The 17,850-nt window shown below is 40.2% G+C and overlaps 1 protein-coding gene across 50 annotated transcripts in view; it reads left to right on the top strand.

The window, feature by feature from the left end:
- The window catches only part of TFDP2 (transcription factor Dp-2), a 205,713-nt gene that overhangs the window by 126,932 nt on the left and 60,931 nt on the right, over positions 1 to 17,850 (top strand). For 8 of the 50 annotated variants that reach the window (XM_086380216.1, XM_086379823.1, XM_086379489.1 and 5 more), the window contains exon 1: positions 8,875 to 8,922. The exons of the other annotated variants lie outside the window; for them this stretch is intronic. The gene's annotated coding sequence lies outside the window, so the exon portion shown is untranslated. Of the gene's footprint in view, positions 1 to 8,874; positions 8,923 to 17,850 lie in introns of those variants that run through there. 50 annotated transcript variants of the gene reach the window in all.

Here is a 17,850-nt window from a genome sequence, read left to right as displayed (position 1 = left end):
AGTAACTCTGGAAATCAGAATTTCACTCTTCCCCGGGGTTTGCTGTTGTTCATTACTGGTTTTGTTCATTAGCCTGAGGTGTAGACTTAAGGTCTTCTCAGATCTTTTCTGAGCCTTTACCTGGGTTATGTGTGGTCACTTTCTAATTTTCCCCATAGAAGCACTTGTTTTTTAATGTCCAGCTCTGGGAAGGGTAAAAAGAGAAAAAACGAAGGAAGGAGGGAGGGATGGAAGGACACCAGTCCTTTGAATCCCCTGGAAGTCACTTCAGCCAGAGGGGGAGGAATCGGAACAATTGAGCGAGGCACACCAGGGATGCGCCCACTTCTTTGTCTGCACCTCTGTGAGCTAGAAGCAGCAGTCCACAGTCAGGACACAGATGCCTGGTAGTTGGAAACCAGGTCCTTTTTGCCCACCCTGGTTCCCACATGCTGTGTGCAGGCTGCTCCAGGAACACGTGCACAGCTGCCTGCCACATGGCTGGGATGGGGGAGGGGCAGCTTCGCGTGCAGCACCGTCTCAGTGGACCAGAATTAGCTGCAGTTTACCATGCAAGCTTTCCCCTGGAAGTTAAAAGCCTTCATTAGTCCAGAGTTTCAGAATAGTTGCCCAAGACAGATTGTGCCCCTGAGCTCGCTTAGGTGAGCAGAGATTCCTGCTGCTTTCTATTCTGCCCTCTCCCTAGAATCCTCTTTGCTACATGAGTTTTTAGGACAGGACTTCAGGAGTATCTCTGGCATGTTTGGGAAACCATTACAGAAAATTGTAGTTTACCAGTGCAGAAGACAGTCAGTTGGTGGTAATTAGTATTGGAAAGTTATCAGTCATAAAAATTCACCTGAAATCTAATCAAGACTCTGGAATTCAGGCCAAAGCAGGTGAAATTTCTTCTGCTGTCAGTGGCATTCTTTTAACAGAGGGGAAGCTACTGAAGGTGTTTGATCAGTAAAGGACACTTGTCCACTCATTTATTTACTAGATATTATTTGAGTACACACTGTGTGCAGTATAGTTTTCTGGACAGAAAGGGTGCAGAGATGGAACGCGAGGGCTGGAGAGCCAAAAACCTGTCGTAGAAGAATTCACACGCTATCAGAAGTGGTAGACATGTAAGTTACAAAGGAATGTGACAGATGTTACAATAAATGTCTGTCCACAGCGTTGTGGAAACTTAAAATAGGACCAGATCTCCTTCAGGGCATTGGGAATATCTTAACGGAAGAGGCAGCATTTTATGGTTTGTGGGGAGGAGTACCGGTTTACCAGGTGAAGAATATTGAGAGTTTAACAGTAAGGTCATGGTCTGTTCAGGGAATGGTAACTAATTTATGCCCCTGGAGTTCTGGGAAATGGACCTTGAAAAGCAATTTGGGATCCCATCATTAAGGACCTAATGTAATCTGTTTGATGAGGAAACCATGAAAGATTTATAGGCAGGGGACTGAAATGATTTTACTTTTTTTCTCATTTAGAATAGTTTATGCGGCCTTAATATATGACATAAAGAACGATATCTAGATTTTAGTAAGCCTTTTGATTACATCTACTCATTGAATTTATATCTGTAATTAATATCCATAGTCATTAAATGTGTGGACTTTGAGAAGTTAGGAACTGGCTTAGAATCATAGTACTACCACTTGGTAGCATTTATACAAGTTTTTGATGTGGTGTGAGTGACAGTCTCTCAGTCATGTCTGACTCTCTGCAACCCCGTGGACTGTAGCCCGCCAGGCTCCTCTCCATTGAATTCTCTAGGCAGGAATACTGAAGTGAGTAGCCATTTCCTTCCCCAGAGGATGTGGTAAACCTCCCTTTTCTCATCTGGATAATGGGGCTTCTTAATAGTTTCTGGGTCCTGTTGACTGGGGGCAAGCAATGAAGTTTCTATTGGATGAGGAAGAAGTCAAATGAAACTTTACACTAGATGTACTAACATCTCAGTGTACTCTGAGGACTGAGTGAAGGTAGGTTTTGAAGTAGATTTGAGAGATGGCCATAAAAAAGGTGTACATTTAACTTACAAGAGGTAATTAGTTCTAAATAGACTTTTGTGTGCTTTGCATCAAAATCTGGAGAAGGGAGCCATTGAAGGTGTTTAAGCAGGAATCCATATGATCCAGTTTTTCCAAACTGCTTAAGTTATATCCCAATATAATTATTTATAGTGTTCCCCCTTTAACGCTCAGTGGTTAACCCAGTTTGGGCAATAAATTATGTGGCCAGTCACTTTCTAAAGCAAAGATATAGTAAGAACAAAGGCATGGTTGAGCCATGTAGAATACAAGTAATGAGAAAAAATAAAGAAACCAGCCTCTGGTCGAAGTGAAACAGAGAAGAAATAGTCTTTAAAAACCCAAGAGAGCATAGTTTTAATGGTATTAACGAGGTGAGATTTGTGAGATCAGCAAAGTCAAATTAGCAAGGTTATGGACCATAAGCATACATTAATTTATCAAGGTAGAGCTCCTTGTCTACTCTAGTTTCTTTTGGGCAGCTGGAGGGAAGTCACATTGGTTTGTTTCTTTGAGGATAAGGACTGTGTCTTTCATTTTTATATCCTTAGTGCCTAGCTCAGTAATTGTTATGTAGGAAGGACTTGGTGCATTTTTTAAGAATTGAAATATAATTAATAGTTTGTAAAAAGGTGAGATAGTAGCCATAGATACTACACTTAAAAACAATTAAGTCAAATGAAAAGGAGGATGTTTTTAGTTCGGCAGCAGTTAGAAAGGACAGATCTCTTCATCTTAAACGTTAAGATGAACTCGGTGAAGAGAGAAAATTAAACTTTCTGTAAGGGGAAGGAAGTTTGAAACCTAAAGTTTCTGCTGCTTAGAAAAGAATCTATTGTGAAGTGAACAGTGTGGCCTTATACCCTCCCCACCCCCAACCTCACCTTCCACCAGGCACTGCCCAACCTTTGAAGATTTATGAATACGGTCATTGGAGTCAGAAAATCTAGAGCTAAATCTTGACTTTACCTTTTACTAGATTAGTGGCAAGTCATTCTAGTCTATATTCTATCATTCTATTCTGTATTCTCTTATATTTAAATGTCTCAGATTTAGTTTATTTTTTAATTGAAATTTAATTAAAAGAGACTCTAATTTAGAGTAAAAATTTTTTACTGTCATGCTGACTTTTTTTATTTTTTAAACCCAGAAATTCTTGGCCCTAAGCTAATACTTAAAATGATGTTGACTTTTTTCTTCAAAAAAAAAGTTGAACAGATAATGTGTGCATGTGTGTGTGCTCAGTCACTTCAGTCATGTCCAACTCTTTGCCACCCCATGGACTGTAGGCTTCCAGGCTTCTCTGTCCATGGGATTTCGCAGGCAGGAATACTGGAGTGGGTAGCCATTCCCTTTTCCAGGGGATTTTCCTGACCCAGGAATGGAACCTATATCTCCTGTATTTCCTGCACTGCAGGCAGATTCTTTACCCCTGAGCCTCTGGGGAAGCCCTGATAATGTATGCACCTGACCAAAATTCAAGTGGTGAAATGGGGCATACTCATCTAGAGATTTTAGTGTCATCTGTGAGATGCCGATCTCTTCCTCATCTCCCCAACTACTACACTTTACAAGATAATGTCCTTCTGGCCACAGTTGATTATCCCAGCACATCATTGCTTTGACAACATTTTGCTAAGACAAGCACCTGACCCCAGTTCAGCCACTGAGTGACTTCCTGGTATGTTAAGGCTCAGGCTGAGAGAAGGTGAATGGATCTGTAAGATATGAACTAGTGATACGTCAGTAGCCATGTTTCCCACCAGCTGGAGAATGCTGATCTATAGTGAAAGAGAATCCTGCTGACGTGAGAGAAAATCAGAGGGAAAAGAAGGGAGTCAGTCAGACACAGTCTTGGCACCCTTAGAGTTCCTAAGACCCTCTGCTTCCTTGACCCTCCTAGTTTGGTTCTGTTACTCTTTCTTGCATTCAGTGAGCAAGTTGAGGCAGTGGGTTTCTTTTCAGGTCAGACTAGCTTGAGAGGAGTTTATCTTGTAATTCAACCAACACCTGAATTTCGATGAAATATTCTGACTCCAATGCTCATGTTTTCTCCCCTGCAGCACATTCTTTCTCTTGGGCTAAAATCTTAGGTCTGAAGTTTCGGTCCTTCCTGACTTGTGGGCTTTCCAGGGGGTGCAGCAGTGAAGTATTGAAGCCTGCCAATGCAGGAGACAGGAGAGACTCAGGTTCAATCCCTGGGTCAGGAAGGACCCCCTGGAGATGGACATGGCAACCCACTCCAATATTCTTGCTTGGAGAATCCCATGGACAGAGGATCCTGGCAGGCTATAGTTCATGGGGTCGCAAAGAGTCAGACATGGCTGAGCACACTCTCTTTCTGCGCCGCCCCCCACCCCACACCACCCCGTCTGTTCTATCTAACTCCTTTGGTTTCTTCCCCTTCCATAGATCCTTCTCCAAGGTACTGGCAAATGCCTCCCTCATCCTGGAAAGCCTTCACCTTGATTCTTTGGGCTTCATTAAATTCAGTTGTGACTAAAGCATGCATAAGGATTTTGGTAGAAGTTTAGAAAAGGTCATAGATTGCGGCTAGATTGAGGAAAATTTAGACAGCAGTCTTAAGTCGTTTGCTATTATTGTATTGCTAGACCAGAGATATTTAATAGAACTTTTTGTGATGATAGAAATGTTCTGTGTCTGCAAGCTGTTGTCCACATGTTGAGGACTTAACATATGTCTAGTGCAACTGGGAAATTGAATTTTTAATTTTATTTAGCTGTAGTCAGTTGAAATAGCCATCCAAAGCTAAGGCTGGGGCCTCCCTGGTGGCTCAGTGGTGAAGAATCTGCCTGCAGTGCAGGAGATCTGGGTTTGTCCCTGGGTCGAGAAGATCCCCTGGAAGAGGGCATGGTAACCTACTCCAGTATCATTGGACACAGCTAAAGCAACTTAGCTCACATGCACACATGAGGCTAAGGCTACCAATGTTGACAATGTAGCTCTAGCCATCAGGAAGTCATCAAAAGATATAGTTTTTATTTATTTTGTTTTTAAATCAGGGAAGTGATGTGTGTTTTATAAAAAAGAAAAGTGTGGAAACAGTGTGGGCCTTTGGATGGTAAGGAAGAGGCGAGAATGGAAAACCACTTTCTACCATGTGCCTGTAACAAGGATGGGGAACGTAGGTAGGTGAGCTGCTTTGGGACCGTAGAGGTGGAGTTCAGAAGTTGCATTGACTTCGCAGGACATGTAGACAGAAATGTCCAATAGGCAACTACAAATAAGAGTTGAGAGCAGAGACTAAGATTAGACGTGTGCATGTTTGTAGTCACGTACGTAAAGGTAATAAAGCCATAGAAATGGGTTATGTCCTCTAAAGAGGGAATGGAAACCTTGGATAAAGGAGCATCAAAGGCAGAGGCTTGGAAAATGTTTACATTTAAAGGGTAGAAAGAGAGAGAAGAGGTGCAAAAGTCAAGTCACTATGTGATGTTCTTAAGGAACCAGCACTTATCCTTGCAAGTCATAGCAGGAACCCTTTGCTTTAGGCGTAGCCCTCATCAGAGAGATTAGACATTTTACTTGAAAACGCGAATAAGTATATCCCTCATGATATGGATCTGGTAGAGAGTTGTAGTAAGCAGGCACGGGGCAAGTAAAAACTGCCACTGTGCTATCATAGTGGCGTTTCTGCCTGTAGAATCACACGTGTACCTGTAAAATATGGTTAATCTTTGGTCAGGTTGCCAATAAACAGAGCAGAGCTTAGTCCAAGTGAATCAGCTCATAACCCTGGGGAAGAGAATGCCTTGAGTCCTTTAATGTTTGCTAGATAATCAATCTGTCCAATCAGTATTATAAATAAATGATGCGTAAGTGTATTTTCTTCTCTCTTTCCCTCGTCTCTCACTTTTTTCCTTTCCTCCCTCTTTTCTCTCACCCTCCCTCCTTCCTTTCTTCCTCCCTGGTTCCTTTCTCCCATGCTATGTGGCTCATAGGATCTTAGTTCCTTGACCAAGACAAGCCCTAATCACTGGCCTGACAGGGAATTGCCTTAAATTGATTTTCCATCTAAGATTAAGGAGAAACTGTTGGGGAGAACCTACAATGGATGCATTTTATTCTGCAAATGGGAAGACTCCTGAGTTTCCCCACAGTGTGTCACAGGCCCATGAAGGTGTACAGAAGGTAGTGCTCAAGCTGCCTTCTTAGAAGGGCTTGGGAGGAGATTAAAGGATAGTGTGAGTGAAGGAAGTTTGGGAGTTGAAAGAAGGCACTGGCAAGGAGGGCAGATAAGGAGAAGACACGTGCAAGAATAGAGGCGGGCTTAAGATCAGAGCTCAGGAGCAGACAGTAGGGGGTAGGTCAGTTGCTGCTTAGCTCGTTGCTGGATACAAAGGAAAGGTGAATGGCAGGGAGAAGCAACGTTGCGCCTGCAGGACCAATGGAATCCTGGAATCCGACTTGGGCTCCATCTTTTTTTTTTTTTTTTAAGATTTATTTATTTATTTTTTGGCTGTGCTGGGTCTTCGTTGCTTTGCAAGGGCTTTCTCTACTTGCGGGGAGTGGATCTACTCTTCGCTGCGTGTGGCCTTTTTATTGCGGTGGCCTCTCTTGTCATGGAGCCTGGGCTGTAGATGCACACGGGCTTCAGTCGTTGTGCTGCTCAGGCTTAGCTGCTCTTAGTTGCGTGTGGGATCTTCCTGGCAAGGGAATGGAACCGGTGTCCCTTGCATTGCAAGGTGGATTCTTAACCCCAGGACCACCAGGGAAGCCCTGGCTCCATGTTATTGTATTGATTGCTTGACCTCAGTCACCACAGCATCTTCCTGACCTCAGGTTACTGTTAATTTATTGTACTAACTATTCCGGACAGAATATTTGAACATGTAAATCACTGTCTAGTCCTAGGGATCCTAGAAGTAGGATCCATGTACCTGAGTACTAGGAAGTTTAATTTCGTTTTGCTTTAAGACTGTAACAGAGTAGGTATGACCTTTTCTAGCCCCAGAATATCCTGGCCTTGGATGACATGGGCTATCACTTTGGGCTGACCTCGTAGGTCAGAGGTATTGTGTTGTTTCTGGTAAGGCAATCAAGAACAGTGAGAAGCAGGGATAGGAAGATTGTTTTCAAATGTGGGTGTATAAACAGAGGTATCCATACTAGATTTTAATACACGAAACTGATTGGGTGCCATGTAATTTTCAAGTTTCTTGTTTTGTTTTGTTTTGTTTTTAATTCAAAATGCCCTGAAAAATGATGGTCTATAAAACCTTAATGTATAGAATTTTAACTGATCCCTTTACTCAAATATTACAGTGACCTCATATTTGTTACTGAAAACAGATTTTAGAATCTGAAAAGCTACAGGCCCTTTGAGGTTGTATTTTTCAGTTTTAAGCTAATAAGTATTTGCAGTTCAATTTAATTTACATTCTGCTGAATCTTTTTGACATATCTCTGTGTGTAAGATGTGGTACATACATAATCCATTTATAAAGAAAAATTTGGCTAAGAAAAAGCTCTGTTGGAGTTTTTTATTCAGTATATGTTTATTTGAGTGTCTTAACAGTCTCTGTCTTAGCCACTGAGGATATACCAATGAAGCAAGCAGAAGATCCTTGCCCTCTGGAGTAAGCTGTACTTTCAAGGGAGAATATTTCACATTAGGTGATAACTAATCAAAGGAAGAAGGGTACCTTAGTCATCCAGGAGTTATATTTTCAGGGACCTGAGATATAAGCAAACGCACTGGAGACAGGGGTTTATTACATTTGACTTTTGTCTGTTGTGTTCCCTGCTGTATCTGAGAGCCCAAAATAGTGCTTGGCTCATATGTCTGTTGATCAGAAGTGTTTATTGTTTTGAATTTGTATAATCAGGGACATGTACTTTAATAAATGATTTTGCACCTAGCTAGTTGAAAAGTTTATCATCTCCTTTACCTTTTTATATTTGTTACCTACTTTTTGTTTCTCTTGGTGTCCTCATGGCCCGATGCAGGAGCACCTTATTAATATTAATAATTAGTCGTATGGTAATCTGATATGGCAAAGGTTAGATTTGGAAAGGAATTTAAGAGGTCATCTTTTGTTCAGCTTCCTGCCTAGGAAAAAACAGTAAGGCAATTAAGTATGTATTTTTAATTAATCATTTAAAAAACTAGGACAACATAATTGGGTTCTCTCTTGGGAAAGTAGTGAAAGGTACTTAACCCTAGATATAAAGGTACTAACCTGAAAAAATTAGAACTTCTAACTGTGTGGGAAAGTGAAAGCACCACTAAGCTGCTCTTTGTTGATATCAGAAATGGGCCTGTCATTCATTTTGGCATTGAAGCATAGCCTCCTATCTCAGGGGGCAGAACCAGGACTTTTTTTTTTCCTCCCAGAGGAGCTGGACAGTTATTACAGGTTGAAAAGGCTGACCAGTTTTTCAAGAGTTTCTCCTTTTTTACCCCCTGCAACTCATGGTGCTTTTGCTCTGCCTTCAAGATGCACTAAAATCTCCTCCTTTGTGACTGCTTCGGAGCCAGCAAATACCCTGATATGTATAATTCAAAATATGCAGAGTTCATGAGTAAGTTCCATCTTATTTTTTGGCCAGTTAAAATTCAAGTGATTTTTAGAAAAGTGTTAGGATCGAGTTAGGTATTTTGTTGTTTCACCACTTTTATTTTAAGGCTATTTCTGAAAGTCTTTAATATGACTTTGTTTCTTTTTAAGTGTTTTTGTGGCATTAGACAGTACTCCTCTTTTAAAAGCCAGTAACAAAACAATTTTCTTGAGCATCTTTTTAGTTTTACTGAGAAGTATGTTAAATTGAGCGTCTCTGAGCTCGATTGCTCATGTCTGACACAGTCTCAAGTTTCCAGTGAATGGTAACAAAGACTGTAGAGTGTTGTTGGTACTGCAGTGAGAGGCATGCTTCTTTAGACCAGGTAAGAGAGATCATTTTGTTTCTTATTGCTGGGTGCCTTTTTACAGCGTTTATTTTATATTCTTTCAACAGCAGCAATGTTAAATTGATAAATAGCCAGGAGCACGCCGATTTCAAGACGTCCTTGCTTGTTGCAGACAGGAAAACTACAGGGTATGGGGGTTGGGGTGGGCAGCGGGGGAGGGGTAGAGTAAGCTTAGTTCATCACTCAGTTACTTATATAAATCAATTAAAATGTAAAAATAATTCTGGAGCTCCATTTTCTCTGTTCAAGAACCAAAGAAGCAATTAAAGAAACAAATCCTTTTAAAGGTACTTCGTGGTTCTTACTTGTGAATGCAATTCAGAAGGGAGTTTTTAGTTTCATTTCTTTCCAGTGGTTAATAAAATAAGCTTTGCCTCTTACCATACAATTTTTTTTCTCATTTATGAAAACTTTGAAATTGTCAAGAGTAAAATCCGCTTCCTCAGGATCTTTGGAATAAACCTGACACTTAAGAAAAATATTTCAGCTTTTATAGCTGTTTCATTCCCTTTTTTCCTAGTTCATTTTTCTTAAAAGTATTTGTGCTTTGAAAATGTCAGCTGTATTCTAATGAAGCTAAGGCATTGTTTGCTCATAAAGGGGCCGGTGCATTCCACTGCTTTATGGTTTATTACCAGGCACAGTGTGAGAGTGTGGGTGGCACCATTTGGTGTCTGCCTCTTGGAAGGGACTGCCATTATGTTAGCATTGGATTGGCAAGGAAAATACAGCGTGCAAGATCCTATATGAATCTGGATCCTGTGAAGAAAATTTTAGCCGTAAGCAGTCCTGCCTAAGCCCAGAATGTGTGACAGCTTGATCTCTTCAAGTGTTGTCCTGAAGCCTGCTTTTCAGTTACAATGAGTATTCCCCCAGTCACATCTCTGGTTTTGTGGTGTATGTAACATTTACTTGTTCTATGAACTTCAGTAAAGTGAATGTTTCTAGATAAACTAAGACATTTTAAATGGACACGGTACACTTTTCAATAATATGTTTACTTTAAAAAAAAGTTTGAAGGAACTTAGTGTTAGGGGGTGGCGGGTGGAGAGGGAGAGGAGGTCAGGCAAAGGCTTTCTTTCAGTTTGGAAAGCCCTGATGAAGAAAAAAAGCAACAGATGTTTCTTCTGTTACAATTGAGGTTGTTTCATTCAAAATTCACAGTAGCTGGAATGGGGAGGGGCGGTCATAAATCTGACTTAATTAGTGAATAAAGAAAAAATAGTCATTTAAAATTTATTCTTTTATATTGAGGATTTGAGAAACAGTATAGAGTAACATATTCCAAGTAACATACTTTTTTGAAGAGGTGTTTTGTTTTTTTTTAATTAAAAATAATTTATGTGTCATTAATGGAGATGTGAGAAAGTTAGTGATAGAGGAAATGATCATTAAACCATGTATAACATTATGGAAAAAACTAAGCCACTATAAAGTATATAAGGAATACTTAGGTGGCACAAGTTTGCACAGTAGATATTAAGGCTCAAAATGAAATTGAAGCACGAAACATCGTTTACATTTAGTGAGAGATTATTTTATCTTCTGTGAGAAGCATGAGACTTAGTCCTAAAGATCTTTGAATAAGAAATGTGGGAGAAATATTTTGAGTTTAATTGAAATGATGTGTTGTAGTTTCCCTCTTTAAAAAAAAAAAGATAGTAAACTTAGAGCAAGTAAGCGTGTGGAAAGAGGAGAATGTTTATCTGCTGTAAAGGGTAAGAAGGAAGAAAAGCTTGGAAGCGATATGCATGAAATGAAAGCATTCAAAAAATGGCTTTTCACTTGAAGTTCATAATGAGTAAAGCAAAAATGTTTCCTTTTACAAGTAACACATAGAGAAGCTCTTTGCTCCCGTATAGTATGTGTTTATATATATTACGATTTTATGCATCTCTTAAAGTTAGCTCTTAGGAAACCAGTGCTGAGCACCAGATATTTCTGATTAGGCACTTACTAAAATGTAGCCCCCACCCTGCACCATGAAGTTAGTAATATATGCTAGCCAGAAAATTCTTTGAACCGTAGTTCCACATTTGCATATGGAGCAAATGTTAAACGGTTTTCTAAATGTTTAGCTGGTCTAAGGAGAGGACTGAGAAAGATAGCAACGTTAAAGGAGATTATTAAAAATTTCTCTTGCTCCTTGCTACGATCTCTGGGCTTCCCAGAAGATTTTCTTTGCTTCACGTATTGACAACAGAATTCAGAGATTTTGAAACTTTTCAGACCATTTTTGAATTAAGATTAAGGGTTTAAGGAATAGCAGTATGAAGCGGTTGAATTGTTTTTCTCTAAGATAACTAACTTACAGGAGCTTAAAATGGATTTACCAAGTTATAGGTTTGATTAGAATAAGAATCTTTATCATTTTGACCAAAGAATGTATATGGTGTTAATGGACTAGAGAGCCCTAAAAAATAAAAAAGGTGACTTCACATATGATACATAACTTTGACAGCATCATGGATTATAGTTATCAAAAATATGTTACTTATGATTATAAATGTAGGTATGACAGTACATTACCACACCAGCAACAGCAGTGCAGAAGTCATTGAGACTGTTAAGCCTTCAATTTAAGAATAGCATACTGAATGAAGACTTCTGGAGTGAAATACCTGTGGTTCCTGCCTTATATGTAAACTCTTAAGCAAAAACTGAGGTCTGGGGGGTGTGAACCTTTCCTATTCATTTCTCTCCAATTCCGAAGACCCAGAGAATGTCTGATTTAGATGTTCTCTCGGCTTTACCTATTTTTATGCCATTAGAAACCATTCATGGTGGCCTAGAAATCTCTCATCTCTGGTGTGCAAGTCATAGGGAAGATTTGCCGGATGCCTATGTTTTCCTTTTTACATTGTTGTTAAGGAGCAGGTACCAGTGCTGTGCTTTAAGTGTATTATGAGCTAACTCTGTTTTGCAAGTGGCTACAGGAACCTGTGGTGTAATAACATTCTTTCTTTCTACCAAGTGTTAAGCAACCAGTTTTCAAGTGAACTTTTGGTTCTTGACTCTGAAGCTGGAGACCATGAGCAGGGGGCTTTGCTTTTGGCACTTGGCTTTCTCTTGCACAGTCTGGTAGCTCTCTTGGCAATTTCTCTCACAGAGAAATGAAGAGACTTCTAACTGAGCACTTACTGTGTGCCAAGTGGACCCAGTAGAACTTATTTTTTAAAAGTTTGCAGAATCTTTTCATGGGTAAGATTTTAATACAAAAGAGTTTGTTGATACTGATATCTGAGATTTTGTGCTCTTGACAGTATGGTTTAAATGTAGCTTCAGTGATAGCTCTCAAGTGGAAGACAGTATTGAAATAAGAGTACCGATAACGGTGCAGTGTTAACAGCGTGGCATATGGAATACAATAATCCCGGTTTTTATTTGCCAAGGAAAAGAACTGCTTTGAAATTCTAATTCATGGATGGTCTTTGGTCTTTTTGAGTTTGTTTCCTAAAGTTTTAAATTTGTTTTAAGAATGCAACTTTTAAACTGAATCTGTCTGTAGCCTTTGGCACCTTTTGTAAATATTAGAAAAAGAGCTTCTCTTGAAAGTGTTAGTCGCTCAGTTGTGTCTGACTCCTTATGACTGCATGGACTATAGCTCCCTAGGCTCCTGTGTCCATGGAATTCTCCAGGCAAGAATACTGGAGTGAGTAGCCATTCCCTTCTCCAGGGGATCTTCTTGACCCATGGATCAAACCCAGGTCTCCTGCAGGCAGATTCTTTACTATCTGAGTGATTTCTTTGTAACAGGGTCTGGGGCAAGTTAGCATCTCAGAGGGGTTATGGGCTTCTTCGTGAGAGTGATTTCCAATTAAGTGCCCTTGGGTATTCTGATGCTCATCGGGCCTGATCTTGTGGTTGCACCCAGCTGTGTTGATCTACTCCAGCCATTCAGTGACTGTTGGTCCAAGATAAAATATGCTGCTTTCCGCTCACTCTCTTTTCTAGACAACAGACAGCGTCTCTGTGCCATCTGGTGGGTCTGTTGGCTCTGGTGAGGTGCTAAAAGTAGTGGCTGAAAATAGGCTAAACGCTGAAAAGATATAACATGTAAGCACAAGAGACAATAAATAATTAATGATAAATAAGGGTCACTTAGCCCTTTCTCTTTTTAAGACAAAAGTGGAGATAAGTGGAGTAGAAAGAGTCTACTTAGACATCACTGCTTCCTGAATTTGAGCACAGAGAAAAAGGGTCCTTGTAGCAGTTTGTCCCAGTCTTGCTTGATCCTCAGAATCATCTGAGGCACTTACTTATTTAAAATACTCATTGCCACCTGGTTTTTGATTCTTTAGGTGTCTAGTGGAGCCCAGAAATGTATTTTGATGAAGAGGGATACTACCCTCTCCCACTATAGTCATCCTCTTTGCGTCCTATGACCAGGCACATGGGAAGAATTACTGGGAAGGCTTGGAAGAACCAAATCGTTTGAGGCCATATGGTAAACTTAATTATTAATCAGAAGATAATGTGTTCAACACTTGGAAATCCTAATTAAGGAGGTGGAAGTGGAAATCAAGAATTAAAAGTTGTCCTTGTCTCAGCAAGGTAAACAGAAAAAGGACAAAGGGACATATTTTAACTAAAAATAAAGAAACCATTGAAAAACAATAGGATCCAGCCTCTAGAAGAGCTGAATGTTTTTGGATGGACATTGAAAAGGAAAAGTCCTACAAAAGAAACCCAGAGTAAATGGACTATATGATTTCTAAGATCTTTTAGCTTTGACATTTGATGAACTAAACGAAAACAATGATAACGTTCCTGATACCAGAGCTTGAATTAGCAGTTCATTTAAGAAATTAGTAGGCCCTCTTTAAATTCTGACATGTGAGGAGAAGGAGAAAGAAATGTTTTTCTCCTTTCAGATTGAAGAATCCAGGGTATTTATGGTTATGGATACCAGAGAAAGGGAGAGCTAGCTAAGGGTTTTAAAAGGTGTCCTCCAAGTAAAAATGCTTATCAAAGCCAAGAGAAAAGACTGGACCCTCCAGGCAAGGAAGGACTGACAGAGAAGATTTATTGGCCCATTGGGAGTATGCCCTGAGGGCTGTAGAGTTGGGTTTTTTCGGGGGGTGGGGGGTTACGGTCACTTCAAGGATCCTCTCTGGTTCCTTGGAAAGAGTCGGGTTAGGTGGTCCTTTGGTGGGTAATCCTAGAAGTCTTGTTTTCTGACAGCTGCAAAAACACTCCGACTCTGGCTTCCATGCCTGTGATATATAGGAATGTGCATTTCACTTCTTCTGTCTTCATTTATGCTGTAAGGATGCTTGATTTCCATTTTGGAACCACATACACTAAAGGTCATTTTAACCATAACTTTGGAGATCTTATGAACTTTTCTATTTCTCAGCCTTACCAATTACAGTGATACCATGGTCACCCGTGTTACAAAGTGTAGTGATGGTGTTGGATTTAATCTTAGCAACTTTGGTTAACATGATTGAGTACAGATGCAACAGTATAGAACACAGCAGTGTTATGGGGTACATACGGGTAATGCCCAGTATGTAGCTAAACCATAAATAGAAAGAAAACTTTAAAAAAAAGACTTAACAAATGAAGTCAGGGTGACTTCTGGTTTATACAGTCACCAATCCCGACATGCATCTTATACATCAGATCAGATCAGATCTTTACAGATTTGCTATTTCCCCTGTCTTTACAAACTAATGTGTGCCTGCTTTATGAAGATGGTGCTGTTGATCTGTGGGGCCTGAGTTATTTTTCAAACAAAGGTGATAAATATCCCCTGAGCCATCATATTGTTCTCCCTACCCGACTCTCTCTTCAGTGACATGTCATTTGCTAGATGACTGGCTAGAATTAGAAATACAGTCTGAAGACTGTGGGCTCTTCCCTTTTTGCAGAATGAATGGACCTCTTCCAGAATTGACCTCTTCCTGTATTTGAAACTGATCTATAGTCCTTTAAAACTGTTACTAACAAATAATTAAAGGGTAGTATGGGAAGGAGGGAAACGCTTGACACTTTCTGAATCTCCTTATTCTCTGTTGGAAATGTTAATCATGAACAAAGCGAAGCATGTGATGCTGTCACATAAAGAGGCACATCAGTGGAGCAAATAGACAATCAATAAGGTAGACTTAGTAGTACAACTGAAGGTAGTCAGTAAGGTAGACTTCATGTAGCGTGGGGAGGGGAGTAGAGTTCTCATTAGACGGTCGCCATCTACCACTGGTAGCCTGAAGTAGCCATCTAGGGGGCAAAATTGGGTCATTCATTTCTCACGTTAAATAAATTCCAGATGGTCAAGAATATAAAACTTAAATGAAGGTATCAGTGTAGAAAACATGGGGGATGTTTAATACAGTCTTGAGTATGTAATGAATGACAATTAAGTTCAAGAATAGCATATCTAACTGGAAATACCAAACTTGTGCGTGCTAAGTCACTTCAGTCTTGTCTGACTTTCTTGTGACCCTGTGGACTGTAGCCCGCCAGGCTCCTCTGTCCATGGGATTTTCCAGGCAAGAATGCTGGAGTGGGTTGCCATGCCCTCTCCTTCAGGAGATCTTCCTGACTCAGAGATTTAACCTGCATCTCTTATGTGTTCACAGACCTTTTTAATATGACATTAAAGTCATAAAAGGAAAGAAGTATAAGATTGACAACATTCTTTTCAAATGTGAAGAGAAAATCATATATAAAAGCCAAAGACAAGTGTCAAATTGGGAAAAATATGTTCACCAGCTATAACAAAGAATATTCTTACCCTTTCAGTATTTAAAGAGAGTCCACCAGTGAATCACCAATAGCCAGTAGGAAGATGGTCCTAATTCTCAGGAAGGAAAATTTAGATGACTTTTAAACAAAGCATATTAGCCTATTCATAATAATAAAACCAAAATAAAATCAAAGTGAGATGCTATTTTTAACCTAAAGATTGACAGAAATAAAGTTTGATAAAACACTGAGTTGGTAAGGTTATGTGGAAATGGATACATTCACACATTTCTGAACAGAGGATGAATTTGTACAGATATTTGGTACAACTGATGTGTGTAAAGATATATGTAGTCATTGCAGCATTAGTTGTAGTAATAAAAAGATTTTACTATTAATGTTTGTAACACTAAAAGCCTTCCATTATTAAGGGATGCAAGCTGCTAGAGCTATAAAAAGAAATATTATAGCTAACAAAGTAAATGTTGAAGCAAAATTACATATGAATGTAAATAGGTAGGGAAAGACATCTAAAATAGATACAGTATTGTTAAGTGGTAAAAAAGCAATGTGCAAACTGATTTTTTTTGACCATATGTGTAAGGGAAAAAGGGTATATGTATGCATATATGTTAGTATATGCCTTGAGTATTTCTGAAAGGTTATATAGAAACTGGCATCGTAGCTGTCACTAGGGAAGGGGGGAATGGTTAGGTTGTGGTTGGTGATGGGAGGAGATTTAGTTTTCATTGAATATGCCTATCTCCTGAATTTGTATCACATGCTTCCATGCAGACATTCATGTATTCGTGCATTCATTCATTCATCTGACATATATTTTTATTGGAGTATAGTCACTTTACAATGTTGTGGTGGTTTTCGCTTACTGTGCAGCAAAGTGAATCGGCTCTAGGTATACATATATGTCCTCTTTCTTGGATTTCCTTCACGTTGAGGTCATCGTGGAGCAGTGAGTGGAGTCCCCTGTGCTTACAGTGTGTTCTCAGTGTGTGTGGTTTGTCATTTGTGTCCGACTCTCTTGTGAATGTGTAGACCTGTAGCCCGCTAGGCTCCTCTGTCCATGCCAGGATTTTTCTCCGGCAAAATACTGCAGTGGGTTGCCATTTCCTCCTCCAGGGATCTTCCCGACCCTGGGATCGAACCTGCATCTCCTGTATTTCCTGCATTGACAGGTGGATTGTTTACCACTGAGCCACATTAGTTATCTGTTTTATACATCGTATCAATAGTGTGTATATGTCAATTCCAATCTCTCCATTAATCCCACACCCACCCTTCCTCCCTTGGTGTCCATACATTTCATTTGTTCTCTACATCTGTGTCTCTGATGGTCTATACCAATTTGTTCAGATTCCACATATATACATTAATATATACTTGTTTTTCTGACTTCACTCTGTATGACAGTGTTTAGGAGAAGGCAGTGGCACCCCCCTCCAGTACTCTTGCCTGGAAAATCCCATGGACGGAGGAGCCTGGAAGGCTGCAGTCCATGGGGTTGCTAAGAGTCGAACACGACTGAGCAGCTTCACTTTCACTTTTCACTTTCATGCATCAGAGAAGAAAATGGCAACCCACTCCAGTGTTCTTGCCTGGAGAATCCCAGGGACGGCAGAGCCTGGTGGGCTGCCGTCTATGGGGTTGCACAGAGTAGGACACGACTGAAGTGACTTAGCAGCAGCAGTATTCCGTTGTATTTACCTGTGTGTGTGTGTGTGTGTGTGTGTGTAAATATATATGCATACATACACCACATCTTCTTTATCCATTCCTCTTTTGATGGACATTTAGGTTGTTCCCCTGTCCTGGCTATTGTAAATAGTGCTACAGTGAACATTAGGGTGCATGTGTCTCTGTGACAGATGTGTCATGTGTGCTGTGGGCAGATAATGATCATACAAGCAAGTAAATGTGCAGTACAGTCAAACAGAGAAGTACTGTGGTGAAAAATCATGGTGAATCAAGAAGTGCTGACATGGGGTAGTCAGGCATTTCTGATGCACTGACAACCGAGCAGAGTCTGGAAGGAAACTGGGGAATAAGGCACATAGATAGATATCTAGGGGAAGGAAGTTATCAACAGAGGGAACTTGAGAGACAAAGGCCATGAGGGAGAACATTGCTGGACGTGGTTTGAGGAGCAGCGCACAGTCCGGGGTGAATGCAGTACAACCAAGGGAGGGATAGGGG

Source organism: Bos grunniens, chromosome 1 (assembly GCF_055505025.1).
Source record: "Bos grunniens cultivar Pamir isolate PY7600 chromosome 1, Bosgru_T2T1.0, whole genome shotgun sequence".
Classification (NCBI taxonomy): Eukaryota; Metazoa; Chordata; class Mammalia; order Artiodactyla; family Bovidae; genus Bos; species Bos grunniens.
Note: the sequence above shows the minus strand (reverse complement) of the source record. Positions and strands in the feature narration are given on the sequence as shown.